General features: G+C 41.1%; 1 protein-coding gene across 8 annotated transcripts in view; it reads left to right on the top strand.

Annotated features, from left to right (window-relative positions):
- The window catches only part of agap1 (ArfGAP with GTPase domain, ankyrin repeat and PH domain 1), a 766,011-nt gene that overhangs the window by 459,228 nt on the left and 290,885 nt on the right, over positions 1–15,898 (top strand). The gene's annotated exons all lie outside the window — the stretch shown is intronic.

The raw sequence follows: 15,898 nt of genomic DNA, 5'->3' as shown, positions 1-15,898 counted from the left end.
TGACATGTGCATGTCTATTTTTAAATCTTCATTTAAATTGCCTGATGCATTAATTGGCCAATAGAATTGAAACATAACCCTGAAAAACATGGCAACTGGAATGAAAGTTGGGTGCTGCAAAACAATTATCCTTTTTTAATTAAAACAGGAATGCTTTGATCCCAAAAATCCAGAGTCTCAAAATATATTTTACTGATAGCTAAATTATTCCTAATGTCTCAGCGTAGATATGTCATCTGAATATTACATGTATTTGGAAAGACAAGGACTGTTCGGGGTAGTCAACAAGGCTTTGTGCATGTGAAATGTCTCACTAACTTAATTGAGTTTTTTTGAAGAAGTGGCAAAACAGATTGCTGAAAGCAGAGCGGTGGACGTTGTCTTTATAGACTTCAGTAAAGCTTTCAAGAAATTTCCACATGGTAGACTTGTTAACAAGGTTAGATCATATTGAATGCAGGGAGAATTAGCCATTTAGATACAAAATTGGCTCGAAGGGAGGAGATAGAGGGTGGTGGTGGAGGGTTGCAGGGTTGCTTTTCGGACTGGAGGCTGTGACCAACAATATGTTGCAGGGATTGGTGCAGGGTCCACTGCTTTTGGTCATTTATGTAAATGATTTGGATGTGAATATAGGAAGTGTAGTTAGTAAGTTTGCAGATGACAACAAAGAAGGTGATCTTAGAGCTCAGTGGCACCTCGATCAGATGAGCTGATAGGCTGAGGAATGGCAGATGGAGTTTAGATAGTTGTGAAATTCTACTTTTTGGAAGGGCAAATCAGGGCAGGACTTAATGGTAAGGACCTGGGAATGTTGCCGAACAAAGAGACCCTGGAATGCCGGTTCATAGTTCCTTGAAAGTGGAGTTGCAGGATAGTGAAGAAGGTGTTTGATACACTTGCCTTTATTGGTCAGTACAATGAGTAAAGGACATTGGTTAGGCCAGTTTTGGAATACTGCATTTGTTTCCTGTCTCCCTGCTATATGAAAGATATTGTTGAACTTGAAAAGGTGCAGAAAAGATTTATAAGGATGTTCCTAGGGTCGGAGGGTTTGTGCTATAGGGATAGGCTGAATGGGCTAAAGCTATTTTCCCTGGAGTGACAGAGGTTGAGGGGTGACATTATGTAAAATCATGAGAGGCATAGGTAGGGTGAATAGTCAAGATCTTTCCCCCGAGGATAAGGAAGTTTAAAACTAGAGGGCATAGGTTTAAGGTGGGAGGGTAAAGATTTAAAAGGGACCTAAGGGGCAACTTTTTTACACAAAAACTGGTGGCGTATGGAATGAACTGCTAGAGGGGGTGATGAAAACAGGTATAATTACAACATTTAAAAGGCATCTGGATGGTCATATGAATAGGAAGGGTTTAGAGGAATATGAGCCAAATGCTGGCAAATGGGACTAGATTAATTTAGTATGTCTGGTTAGCATGGGCAAGTTGGACTGAGAGGTCGCTTTCCATGCTGTACAGCTCTGACTATATGTGGTACCGAGCCATGTTGCCTGTTACATCCAGGCCTGATCACTGATCTGCACAGAGCAAAATGCTGGCAACTAGGTTGGAGGAAAGGTTGCATGGCTTGGGTCTGTATTCATTGCAGTTTAGAAAAATGAATGATGATTCTTTTACAACATCCTAAAGGGACTTAACAAGGTGATGCTGAAAGGATGTTTTCTCTTTGGGAGAGACTGGAACTCGGGGAAAACAGTTTAAATGTCAAGGGTCTCACATTTAAGATGAAATGATGAGAGTTTTGTTTAGCAGTGTTATATAAAATTTCATCACAAGTTCTTTGCTTCTGTAGTCTCTGCATCAATAGCGGCCAGAGTCCTGCATACATTTTTAATCACTTTCTTGGACTAACATTGTGAATGGTCTTTACACATGTACCCCAGGTCTCTGCCTCTGCATTTCCTTTAGAATTGTACCCTTAAGTTACTGTCTTTATCCTTCCTCTGATGATGCTCTACTACATACTTCTCTATCTCCTTTTAGCCTTTTTTTTAATTCACTGCACATTCCTGGCTGGCCAGCATTTATTGCCTATTGCCTTTGAGAAGATGTTTCCTTGAACCACTGCAGTACACGTATTGAAGTTTGCCCCACAGTGCCCATAGGGAGGGAATGCCAGGATTTTAACCCAGTGACAGTGAAGGAACAACAATATATTTCCAAGTCAAGGTGGTGTGTGGCCTGATGGGAAACTTGCATGTGGTAGACTTCTCATATATCTACTGCACTTATCCTTCTAGGTGGAAGTGGCTGTGGATTTGGAACGTGCAGTCTAAAGATCAAGGCAAGCGTGGTGGCTCAGTGGTTAGCACTGCCACCTCACAGTGCCAGGGACCCAGGTTCTATTCCATTCTCAGGTAGTGGAACAGAGGGATCTTGGAGTTCAGGTTCACAGTTCTCTGAAAGTGGAGTCACAGGCAGACAGGGCAGTGAAGAAGGCTTTTGGCACACTGGCCTTCATCAGTCAGGGCATAGAGTATAGGTTGGGAAATTATGTTGCATTTGTACAGGACATTGGTGAGGCCGCATATTGGGTATTGTGTTAAGTTTTGGTCACCTTACTCCAGGAAGGATGTTATTAGACGAGAAAGAGTGCAGAAGAAATTTACAAGGATGTTGCCAGGACTGAAAGGTCTCAGTAATAGGGAGAGGTTGGACAAGTGAGGACTTTGTCCTTTAGAGCATAGGAGATTGAGAGGAGTTCTTATAGAAGTGTATAAGATCATTAGAGACATGGATAGGGTGAATGCACTTGGTCTTTTTCCCAGGGTTGAGGACTGGAGGACATCAGTTTAAGGTTGGAGGGGAAAAGATAAAAGGAAATGTGAGGGACAACTTTTTTAAACAGAGGGTAGTATGCGTATAGGATGAGCTGCCAGCAGAAGTGGTTGAGGCGGGTATATTAATAGCATTTAAAAGGCATTTGGAAAAATACCTGGATAGGAAATGTTGAGAAGGATATGAGCTAAGTGCAGGGAAATGGGGTTAGCGTTAATGGACATTTTGGTCAGCATGGACCAGTTTGAGCCAAAGGGCCTGTCTCCGTGCTGTATGACCCTTATGACTGTGTGGAGTTTGCATATTCTCCCAGTACCTGTGTGCATTTCCTCAGAGTGCTCTGATTCCTCCCACAGTCCAGAGATGTGCAGATTAGGTAGATTGGCCAAGCTAAATTGCCCAGAGTGTCTAGGAATGTGTAGGTTAGGTGGATTAGCCATGAGAAATGAATGCAGGATTACAGGATAGGGAGGGAATTGAGTTTGGGTAGGTTGCTCTTCGGAGGGTTGGTGTGGACTCGATAGGCCAAATGGCCAGCTTCCACTCTGTAGAGATTCTATCATTCTATGATATTTAGTGAATTTCTGCAGAACAGCTTGTAGATGGTACACACTGGTGCTACAGAACCTCAGTGAGGGATATGGGTATTTGTGGATGTGGCGCTTATCAAGAGGGCTACTTTGTTCTAGATGGTGTCAAGCTTCTTGAGTGGTGTTGGGGGCCCCCTCATCCAGGTAAGATTTGAGTATTCCATCACACTTCTGACTTCTGTCTTTAAGATGGTGGGTGGGTTTTGGGGAGTCAGGCGGTGAGTTATCTGCCACAGTATTCCTAGTCTCTGATCTGCCCTAGCAGCCACCATGTTTAAATGGCAAGTCCAATTGAGTTTCTGTTCAGTAATAACCCTGAGGACATTGACAGTTGGGGATTCAGTGATGGCAACATCAGCAGTATCAAGGGGATGTTGGTTAGATTACTGAAATTTCTGGAGTGGGACTTGAACTCCCGATCTACCAAATCAGAAGTTGGAAACTCACTGTTCAGTTAATACTAACTTTAGAGTGTGTGTGCGCCACAACAAGTTCCATACTTGCATCTGCCATTCAGCCTGCCTTTCCAGATTCCACTAGATGGTGTGTTTCTGTGGGACATGGATTATTTAATACCTGAATATTGGAAAGGGACAGTTTACTTAAGCCCCTTTCGTAAAACCGACAACAGTCCTATGATTGTTTTGGGGGCAGTGGGGGAAGATCTAGTTGGGAGATGGAGGATGTAACATCAGGTCAGAAACTCCCAAATGACAGCGACAGGGCCCAACAGTATTTACAGGGCCAGGTTCTGGTTAGTCACATCATACTCCCATGCCGAGTAACCGTAGCTTTGGAATTCAGTCTGGTGTCATGAATTAATCAAACATGGTTCAGGAAAATCCTGAAGTAATCCAAAACTCCTTTGTGCATTGCTGGATGGAGTAGTATAGGCCAAATTGTTAAGTGTGAATAGTTTTGTCCACCCCTGTACACTCATTACCTCCCTCCCTGCCCACTCACCTCTTTCCCCCACACCCCTGGCCCTCAATAACCCTGCGTACTCACCCACCTCCCCGCCCCCCCCCCCCCCCAATCAGCCCCTGTGTGCTTGCCTCTCTCCCTGCCACATGTGTTCACCTTACCCACCCCCACATGTTTGCTCCTCGCCCATCACTGCTATCAACATCCTGGGGCTTACCATCAACCAGAATCTGACCTGGGCCAGCCATATTAGTTCTGTGGCTACAAGAGCAGCACATAAGCTGGGAATACTGCAACAAGTAGGCACCACTTGTTTTGTTAGGCTGAAAGTATCTAATAGGTTCTTGAACCTCTGATCAAAATTAATACAAGTAGCCACATGCACATTAATATGAAGCAAATTTATTAGCTTAATCTACTTTAGATATATTGAGACATATCCAAACTCGTGTGAATCTATTAGCTTAAACTACATAATATACAAAGTTGCAAACAAGTGAGTCTCACACTGCTCTTCATTAGGGATTTTGGCAATGGTGGCTCTCAGAGCTCTATCTCAGATTCCATTCCACTGGTCTCTCAAACTCCAGCCGATCGTGAAAAGTCCAGTGGGCCCCGCTATTAATACTATTCAGAATCAACTTCCCAGCAGCATTGTAGATATATCTGTACCACATGGACTGCAGCAGTTCAACAAGTGCACTCTCACCACTGTCTTCTCAAAGGCATGTGCTTCTTTGTTCTTGTAATCGTTTTGGTTGAACAGCAGAGGGCACAACACACCAGCACATTGTTCTTCATCTGTTATTGATGGTATGTTCCCTCACCCTGACTACAAAATGCAATTTTGGAGGTGGACATACCTATTTGGTGATGTGAATCTGAACAACGTTATGCAGAGATCAGATTTTTAACATATATAGTCATCAATAAACTTGCAGAAATACTCTATAAATTGGGAATTTAATTTCAATAAAAGTAACTGTTAGGTAGCACATTTTGATTGGATGTATAAGAATTTCCCACACTCCTTGGGGGTAGGGTTCAGGGGATATTAAAATATTCCATTTGGGAGTTAATTGTTGGAAATAATCTTTTCATGATATTCATCTGTCAAATTGGATACTTGTGCTGCTCTCCTTAAAGACTCTTGATTCAGAAGTATTTCCATAGATTCTGAAGACATTTCAGACTTGAAAGGTTAACTATTTCTTTCCAGCACTCTGATTTTCGTATAAAGATATTTAATTGGCTGCAAAGAACTTTGGGGCAATATTCAGGGCCATGTACAATTACAAGTCTTTTTTCTTTTTCTATTTTTACAAGCAGTGACCAAGGTTTAAACCAGTCCCTAGGATTAATGACAAAGGACAGGTTCAAAGCTCCTTGAAATGGAGTCACAAGTAGATAGAATAGTGAAGAAGGCATTTGGTATGCTTTCCTTTATTGGTCAGAGTATTGAGTACAGGAGTTGGGAGGTCATGTTGCGCCTGTACAGGACATTGGTTAGGCCACTGTTGGAATATTGCGTGCAATTGTGGTCTCCTTCCTATCGGAAAGATGTTGTGAAACTTGAAAGGATTCAGAAAAGATTTACAAGGATGTTGCCAGGGTTGGAGGATCTGAGCTACAGGGAGAGGCTGAACAGGCTGGGGCTGTTTTCCCTGGAGCGTCGGAGGCTGAGGGGTGACCTTATGGAGGGGCATGGATAGGATAATTAGACAAAGTCTTTTCCCTGGGGTCTGGGAGTTCAGAACTAGAGGGTATAGGTTTAGGGTGAGAGGGGAAAGATATAAAAGAGACCTAAGGGGCAACTTTTTCACGCAGAGGGTGGTACATGTATGGAATGAGCTGCCGAAGGATGTGGTGGAGGCTGGTAAAAATTGCAACATTTAAGAGGCATTTGGATGGGTATATGAATAGGAAGGGTTTGGAGGGATTTGGGCCGGGTGCTGACAGGTGGGACTAGATTGGGTTGGGATATCTGGTCGGCATGGACGGGTAACATCTCTATGACTCTATGATAGGGGTTTGTTTTTGAATGGCTGGAAATGAAAAGCAGGAAAGTTACGTTAATTGTGTATACAAACTTGACTAGCCCATTCTTAGACAGCTGTCAACTAGTTTTCCAGTTTGTTCAAAGGGCATAGATGTATTAGTGAGAGTCAAAAAAATAATCTACAAGGATAACACCAGATTTGAGATGTTACATTTATTGAGAAAAACTGAATGACTGGGCTGTTGTTTCTCCTTAAGGAGGATCTCTTAAAAGTGGTTAAAGGAGAATCTCTTAAAAGTCAAAGCATTGGTATTAATTTTTCAGAATTCCCTAGATTCAGAAAATATGGCATCCTATGCAAAGTAGGAAATATAACCCCAATATTCAAGAAAGGAGAGAAGCAGAACACTGCAAAGTTAGACCAGTTGGTTTGACATTTGTCCTGGTCAAGGTACTAAAATTGATCATTGTTGAGGTAATAGCTGCATAATTAGAAAACATCAAGTAAATGGAAAGAGTCTGCATGGTTTTGTCAAAGAGAAATCCTACTTAGCTAATTTATTAGGTTTCTTTTAAGGAGTAACATATGTTGTGGGTAACTGGGCGCCTGTAGATATATTGCATTTGAATTTCCAGAAGGCATTTGACAAGACGCCATATCAAAGATTGTTGCAGAAAATAAAAGCTCATGGTGTAGGGGGTAACATATTACTGTGCATAGAAGATTGGCTACATGGCAGGAAACAGAGAAAGCATAAATGTGTCATTGGTTGGCAGGATGTTATAATTGGAGTCCACAGTGGTCTGTTCTGAGGCCCAAATTTTTGCTGTAAGTAATTTTTTAGAAAATTTACATCAGTAACTTGGGCAAGAAGAGCAATTAAAAACAACAATCAAAATAACACTTTTGTTGATAGAAAATGCGATGTGAAGTTTTGAGAAATTTGCAGACAGATAGGTTGAGTGAGTGGATAAAATCCGACTCATTTGGAAATAAAGATCTTTTAGACCGAATGACCTGTTTCTGTGCTGCAAATACTATGTGTTCAATAGTTTTTGCAGCACAAGTAGTAAAACCAGAGAGAAATTAGTAGATGACAATCTTACTTCAATTAAATCAGTTTTCATCTTTGGAAATTGCAGCTACTTTTACATTTGGTAAAAGTGTTTTTTTTTACTTAATAGCAAAAATCCATTCAGTCAGTGCTCAGCAGGCCCTCCAGCATCTGACAGAATAAAGACCAATTAACTCAACCCATCTAACCAAATAAATTACCTTCACATGATGTCAAATCAATAGTATGTTTTCAGCTTTCCAGCATTCACAGTTTCTATAGGCAGATTGTAACTCTATGTAGATGTCTCTTGTATTTGGAATAATATTGCCCTCTAGTGGATACAAGACTGTGGACAGTTAAAATAGCTGGATTACTGTTGGGTGGGTGCTTTACTGTTGGGTGAGTGCTTTTCTGTTGGACATCAAGCACCCTAATGTGACATTTTATTAAAACATAGTGAGTTTTTGGTATGAAATTATATGACTGACTGAGAATAAATCATGTCACACTGGTAAATTTTAAAGGAAGCTGAAATGAAATACACTCAGGAGGTATGCCAGACAATCCTACAAAACAATGTTGAATGTTTGAAATACTCTTGATTACTTACACTCATATTGTGTCTTTAGCATAGTCAAACACAAAACAGGCCAAACCTTTTTACAGCATCATAGTTATTATTGACCACATAAAGCGTTCGACAGGGTTCCCCATGGGAGACTGATGGGAGCAAGGTTAGATCTCATGGAATACAGGGAGAACTAGCCATTTGGATACAGAACTGGCTCAAAGGTAGAAGACAGAGGGTGGTGGTGGAGTGTTGTTTTTCCCAGTGGAGTGCCACAAGGATCGGTGCTGGGTCCACTACTCTTCGTCATTTATCTAAATGATTTGGATGTGAGCATAAGAGGTATAGTAAGTAAGTTTGCAGATGACACCAAAATTGGAGGTGTGGTGGACAGCGAAGAAGGTTATCTGGGATTATAAAGGCATCTTGATCAGATTAGCCAATGGGCTGAGGAGCTGCAGATGGAATTTAATTCACATAAATATGAGGTGTTGCATTTTGAGAAAGCAAATAATAGCAGGACTTATACACTTAATGATAAGATCCTAGGGAGTGTTGCTGAGCAAAGAGACCTTGGAGTGTAGGTTCATAGCTCCTTGAAAGTAGAGTTGCAGGTAGATAGGGTAGTGAAGGAGGTGTTTGGTATGCTTTCCTTTATTGGTCAGAGTATTGAGTACAGGAGTTGGGAGGTCATATTGCGGTTGTACAGGACATTGGTTAGGCCAGTGTTGGAATATTGTGAAAGATGTTGTGAAACCTGAAAGGATTCAGAAAAGACTTACAAGGATGTTACCAGGGTTGGAGGATTTGAGCTATAGGGAGAGATTGAATAGGCTAGGGCTGTTTTCCCTGGACCGTTGGAGGTTGAGGGGTGACCTTATTGAGGTTTATAAAATCATGAGGGACATGGATGGGATAAATAAATAATGTCTTTTCCCTGGGGTGGTGGAGTCCAGAACTAGAGAGCATAGGTTTAGGGTGAGAGGGGAAAGATATAAAAGAGACCTAAGAGGCAACCTTTTCATGCAAAGGATGGTGCGTGTGTGGAATGAGCTGCCAGAGGAAGTGGTGGAGGCTAGTACAATTGCAACATTTTAAAAGGCATCTGGATGGCTATGTCAATAAGAAGGGTTTAGAGGGATATGGACCAGATGTTGGCAGGTGGGACTAGATTGGGTTGGAATATCTGGTTGGCATAGATGGGTTGGACCGTGCTGTACATCTCTATGACTCCATGGCTCTATGACTGTAATTATATTTCCTTCATTGCACCATTTGGTGGCATTGTGTTCAGTGCCCTAACCTCTGAATTCTGTTCTCAAACCTTTTCACATTTCATTCTTGAAGGTGTCCTCAAAACTTACCTCTTTCACCAAGTTTATGTGATTCATTATTTTGTTTTGACTGATGATGCTCTTTTTCCGTATCATAGGATGTTTTACTAGATTAAATGTACTGAATCAATGCAGTTTTTGTTAGATAAATTAATCTCCATTATTATGTAATTTCTTACAGCGGCCACTGTAAATATTGAGAAGCAAAGAGAACACATTTTGAAATAATCACAATTGTTGTTTTCCATTTGGGGCATCATTTGCTTTAAAGGAAGGAGCGAAAGCAGTCCGACTAGAGGACTCTCCACTTAATTGGAGATTGCTTAATGTTGCCATTTAACGCAAGATCATGCATCATTAATGATACTCCTATTTAACAGGAGATTGCTCAGTGATGTTGCTCCTGACATAAAAGTGGTAACACGACAGTGAGACGCTCTCACCTCATCACAAAGATGGGGATCTGAAGAAACCTTGTCCATCAGAGCTTGGTGCTTGTGTGTAGTAGGGGATATTTAAAGCTTCCTAGTAAAGCGGTTGATCCTTTCTCTACATGCAGACACAGGATAAAGGAAGCAGGACTTGTAACCTGTTCTTTCAGTAATTATTCTAATGTGGTTGGGAAAATGTTGTGATGGCAGCATGCACAGTGGCAGAGGAGTCATGTGTTGATGGCAAATCAAGCTAATATGAAAGAAACCCAACTCTGAGTCCTTAGGGCTTGATTCTGTTTTGAAAAAAATATATACATGACAGGAAATATTACACTAATAATTTTTGCTCACATCAATAAATTTCAGTCTGATGGGTAATTAAAACAGATGATTAATTGCTAATATCTAAATGCAGAATAGAATGTGACACTGTCAGTTAGGATAAACTGCCTCTCCGTTCAGCTGGATGTTTGGTGCTCAGGATCTTTCACTGACGGCACAGAGATTCCAACAGATACTCACAATTATGAACGGTCTCTGTTTCCCTCCTCTCTATCAAACTGCACCATTGCATAGGAAGACATTGGCAAAGTATTCCAGCTGTCCATCATTGTCGTGTAAAGAAATTTATTCTGGCATCTGTGTCAAAAATTCTTCAAATCCCTGTGCCACCCTGTTCTCTTTCCAGGTCCATCTGAAATTACTATTTTGGTGTTGTAACGTAGAAACATTGAAGACAGGAACAGGCCGCTTGACCTTTTGAATCTGCTCCGCCATTCATCACAATAATAGCTCCTTGTCCAACTCAATAGCCTAATCCTGCTTTCTCACCATAATCTTTGATCTCATTCGCCCCCAAATGCTATATCTACCCGTCTCTTGAATAGATTCAATGTTTTGGCATCAATTACTTCCTGTGGCAATGAATTCCACAGGCTCACCACTCTTTGGTGAAAAAATGTCTCTTCATCTCCATCCTAAATGGTCTATCCTGAATCCTCAGACTGTGACCCCACCCCGGTTCTGGACATACCCACCATCGGGCATATCCTCCCTGTATCTACCCTGTTTAGTCCTGTTAGACTCTTGTAAGTCTCTATGAGATCCCCCCTCACTTGTCTGATCTCCAGTGAAAACAATCCTAACCTAGTCAATTTCTCCTTGTACATTGGTCCCACCATCCCCAGAATCAGCCTGGTAAACCTTTGCTGCACTCCATCAAGAACAAGAGCATTCTTCCTCAGAAAAGGAGACCAAAATTGCCCACAATATTCTCAGTATGGCCTCACCAAGGCCCAGTATAACTGCAACAACACATCCCGGCTCCTGTACTCGAAGCCCCTCACAATGAAGGTCACCAAACCATTTGCCTTCTTTACCGCCTACTCCACCTGCATGCTTACCACCAACGAGTGGACAAGGACACCCGGGTCTCGCTGCACACTCCGCTGTCTCAATTTACAGCCATTCAGGTAATAATCTGCCGCCTTGTTGTTGCTTCCAAAGTAAATAACCTCTCATTTATCCAAATTACACTGCATCTGCCATTGATTTGCCCACTCACCCAACCTGTCCAGATCATGCTGAAGGACCTCTGCATGCTCATTACACTTCACCCTCCCACCCTACTTGGTATCATTCTCAAACTTTGAAATGTTCCCTCATCTAAATCATTAATATATATTGTGAATAGCTAGGATTGTAACACCAATCCCACATGCTTTAATCTTGCACAATAATCTCTTACGCGGGACATTGACAAATGCTTTCCGAAAGTCCAAATATACCTTATCAACTGGCTTCCCCTTTGCAACTCTACTAGTTACACCTTCATAGAATTCCAATAGATTTGTCGAGCATGATTTCCCCTTCATAAATCCATGTGACTCTGCCACTGCTTTCTAAATGCTCTGCTATAAAGTCCTTGATAATGGATTTGAGAACTTGCCCCACTACTGAAGTTAGACTTACAGGTCTGTAATTTCCTGGTTTCTCTCTACCTCCCTTTTTGAATATTAGAGTAACATTAGCTACCCTCCAATCCGCAGGGACTCTTCCAGAGTCTATAGAATCCTGGAAGATGACCACCAATGCATCCACTATTTCGAAAGCCATTTCCTTAAGTATTCTGGGGTGTAGATTATCAGGCCTGGAGGATTTATCCACCTTCAAATCCTCTCAATTTTCCCAGCACCATTTCTCTATTATTGTTGTTTTCCCTCAGTTCTTCACTGTCACTAAATCTTGCTTTCTCCAACATTTGTCATCTGATTGGTGTCCCGATTTGTGAAGATGGAACCAAAGTACGTATTCAGTTGCTCATCCATTTCTTTGTTTCCTATTATACATTCCCACATTTCTGTCTGTAGGGGACCTACATTTATCTTCACTAATCTCTTTCTCTTCATATACTGAGAGAAACTCTTAGTGTCAGTCTTTATGTTCCTTGCAAGCTTACTTTCATACTGTATTTTCTCCTTCTCAATCAATTCCTTCGTCCTCCTTTAATGAATTCTAAACTGCTCTTAAACCTCAGACCTATTATTTTCTTGGCCAATCTGTATGCTTCTCCCTTGGATTGGATACTATCTCTTATTTCCTTTGTAATCCGTGGACTGGCCCGCTTACCCATTTTGCTTTTGTGCTGGATAGGAATAAACAGTTATTACAGTTCCCCCATGCATTCCATGAATGTTTGCCATTGCCCGTTGTCCACTGTCATGTCTTTAAGTAACTCTCCCCAGTCTATCAAGGCCAACTCATACCTCATATCTTCATAGTTTGCATTAATTAAGATTCAGCACCCTAGTCTCTGAATCAACACTATTGCCCTCCATCTTGATAACAAAATTCTATCATGTTATGGTTGCTCATCCCCAAGGGGTCTCGCACAGCTAGATTGGCAATGATTCCCTTCTCATTACAGTAAGCCTAAAATGGCCCACTCTCTCTTTCCATATTCTGATAAGCCATTAAACCATCTGTAACTTAAAGCCCTGGGTTATGGATTACACTTGCAGATTCTCAAGATGCCATTAAGGAGATAACCGGTACTCTAATAACGACAGATGAAATTTAAGCAGATGCGGGAAGAGTGCTAGAGAGCCAGTAGCAACAAAAAGGGAAAAGAAATATCCTAAGAACTATAGATCAGTTAATGACAGTGATAGGAAGATTCTTGAATCTTTACTGCAAGATCAGAAACAAAGCATCTAAAGATAAGAGGATCTAATGTTTAAAAAAAGTCAGCGTGTATTTTCTAAAAGGCAGATCATGATTAAATAACTGTTTTGAATTATTTAAAGAAAAACATGAAGAGTAGACAAGGGCAATATAGAGGATTGTTTTAGTCCCAGCTGATGTTCTTACTGGACAAGTTATTCACAGACAGGAACCTGGCTTGATAGATAATATTTTTAGTTTAGGTTGAACAAAGTGGTCTGTCACGGATTTGTAAGGACTCAGTAGTTTATTAACAAAAGAATGAAAATAAAACAGAATCCATCTACTTATAATTCAAATTTATGTATGCTGTATAAGTAATAATCTCAAACACACTTTAATAATTTGAAAAGGAACAAAACAGTTTTCGGATGTTATCCAGAACAAATCCAAGACATAGCGCCTAAAACACCGCTCAAAATACTCACACCGGAGTAAAGTCGCCATACTCTTACCAGACCATAACGTTGCTCTGTCATTGGCGATGACTGGTAGTTTAAATTGAAGGTCACTATGCGTCAAGTAAGAGGAATTGGAAATACACTGTTGGCACCATTCTGCATCACAAACCAGCCGTCCAGTCAACTTAGCTATGTAACAACACAGATTTGAATCACTTTTGACTTCAACTTTTAGATTAAAGTTGCTGATAGCCTCTTCCTTTAGCTATCACACACCTGCATAAATGTACTCAGCCTTAAATAACTTCATCAGGATATTGTCCCAACAGTTCTGATCTGGGACTAACACTCACTCTTCACTCTAAGGTAACTTAATTGTTCTGAGGAAGGGTCACTGGAACCGAAATGTTAACTCTGATTACTCTCCTCAGATGTTGCCAGACCTGCTGAGTTTCTCCAGCAGTTTCTGTTTTTTGTTTCCAGTTTGCTATGTATACTTCCCTTAGGAGCACTAATCCATGCAGATACCTTATTCCAAAGACTTCACAGGACTGCTCCAAACTCAACGTAAAAACTGAAACCCGAAAGTCTCCCTCTCTAAGTTTCCCTTAAGCTTAATAAAATATGATCCAGGAATTTCTAACAGGCTGGAGGCCCCATTGTTTAACTTTCTCAGTCACAAAAATCCATTCAAAGTGCATGAATCCATTCACTGTAAACCCAAGCCTCAAAGACAGTTTTTAAGAGAAATCACCATGACCACAGAAATGCTTACCAGTTGTTAATTTCAGATGCACATAAAACTCACCAGTTACTGATTCAAAACCTAAAAATCCAAAGAATGAATAAATGAAAGTCGAAAAGTGTGGTGCTGGAAACGCAGTCGGTCAGGCAACATCCGAGCAGCAGGAGAGTCGACGTTTCGCCATTACCATCCTAGCTGGGTAGACTGAAGACTTAAGACCATCCAAAACTCCTCATTCCACCTTGCTTTTGCATGTAGACAGAGAATTTCCAGTGAAGTCGTTTGCTCTGGACCACTACCTCTGTAGTCCTCTAAGTTTCACTCTCAGGCTCCATCCTCTTCCTTGGCAACTATGTCCAAAATCATCGCTTTACATACACTCTAAAGACTACATCTTCATTGCTCCTGTTGATCCCCTATACTGTCATTGTCAGACTGCTTGTCTGCCATGCAGTACTGGATAATCAAGATTTACTGTCACGTTTAGTCCACCTGCCAATTTCAGTTGTTTAGTGTTGTCCGTCCCCCACCTGGGCAACTGTCTGAGACTAAATCGGACCATCAAAAATGTTGGCATCAATTTTGAGACCCAAATTGAGCTTCTAACAACATACCTGCACCGTTACTAAGATTGTTTATTTCTGTCTTGGTTTTCTCTATGACCGAATCCCTGTATCATCTGTTGCTGAACCAACATTTATGGTTTTGCTACCTCTAAACTTGACTATTCAAATGCACTTCGGGTAGGCCTCCCACATTCAATCATCATAAACCTGAAATCATCCAGATCTCTGCTACATTATCTATGAAGTAATGGTTCTGAAATCATGAATGTTTATGTTAACGTTGTGCTCAGTACAATCTCATTATGTTGCACAGTCTTTGGGTGAAGTCAGTTGAATTCTTCATGAGTCATAGAAATTCAAAATCACACGTACACCTCACACACTCACCCACGCTCTTGCAGGCTTATGCCCCGTCTCTCTCTCTCTCTCCCTCACTCTCTCACTCACGCACACACACACGCTTTACCAAGCTTGTACAGACACAAACACACACACTCAAGTGCATTACTCTCACATGCACACATACACTTTGTCTCTCTCTCCTGCATGTGCACACACACATTTATGGGCTGAATTTGTATTTGCAGATACATTCTATTTTGCTCAAAAAAATGCAGAACCTGCAAGCAGGCAATGAATCCATATAATATTTGTAAATTCCATTTTGGAAATAGAACCAGTCTGACTCACACTTTTAAGGTATTGTCTGAGCTGAGGTGTCACCTTTTCTTGAGAATTACCTTGAGAATGTGACTGAAAAAAGGTTCTGGGATTAACATATTAAGGAACCAAAACCAGCAAATCCATTCTAAAAGATGAAAGACTTAACAATCTAGGTTTGTTCAATGTATCATTGTATCAATTTGATCTTTTACTATAAATTCTATGTCTTTATGGTTCTGCTTCACAACTACCTGATGAAGAAGCGGCGCTTCGAAAGCTAGTGCTTCCAAATAAACCTGTTGGACTATAACCTGGTGCTGTGATTTTTAACTTTGTCTACCCCAGTCCAACACTGACTCTGCCAAATCATGAGTCATAGAAAATAGTGTAGTGGTAGAAGAATTTTTTTTTCGCTGTGGAGATCTGTGACCATGGTATTCTGCAGGGATCAGTGGCTGGGACCCTTGTTGTTTGTAATATATACAAATAATTTGGAGGAGAATGTAGGTGGCCTGATTAGTAAGTTTACAGATGACACAAAGATTGAAGGAGCCTCTGATTGGATGGTGAGAAGGATCGCCAGAGAATACAGCAGGTTT

The sequence above is a fragment of the Chiloscyllium plagiosum genome, unplaced genomic scaffold (genome assembly GCF_037043375.1).
Source record: "Chiloscyllium plagiosum isolate Xiang-an unplaced genomic scaffold, Cpla_swu_hap1 HiC_scaffold_7, whole genome shotgun sequence".
Taxonomy (NCBI): Eukaryota; Metazoa; Chordata; class Chondrichthyes; order Orectolobiformes; family Hemiscylliidae; genus Chiloscyllium; species Chiloscyllium plagiosum.
Note: the sequence above shows the minus strand (reverse complement) of the source record. Positions and strands in the feature narration are given on the sequence as shown.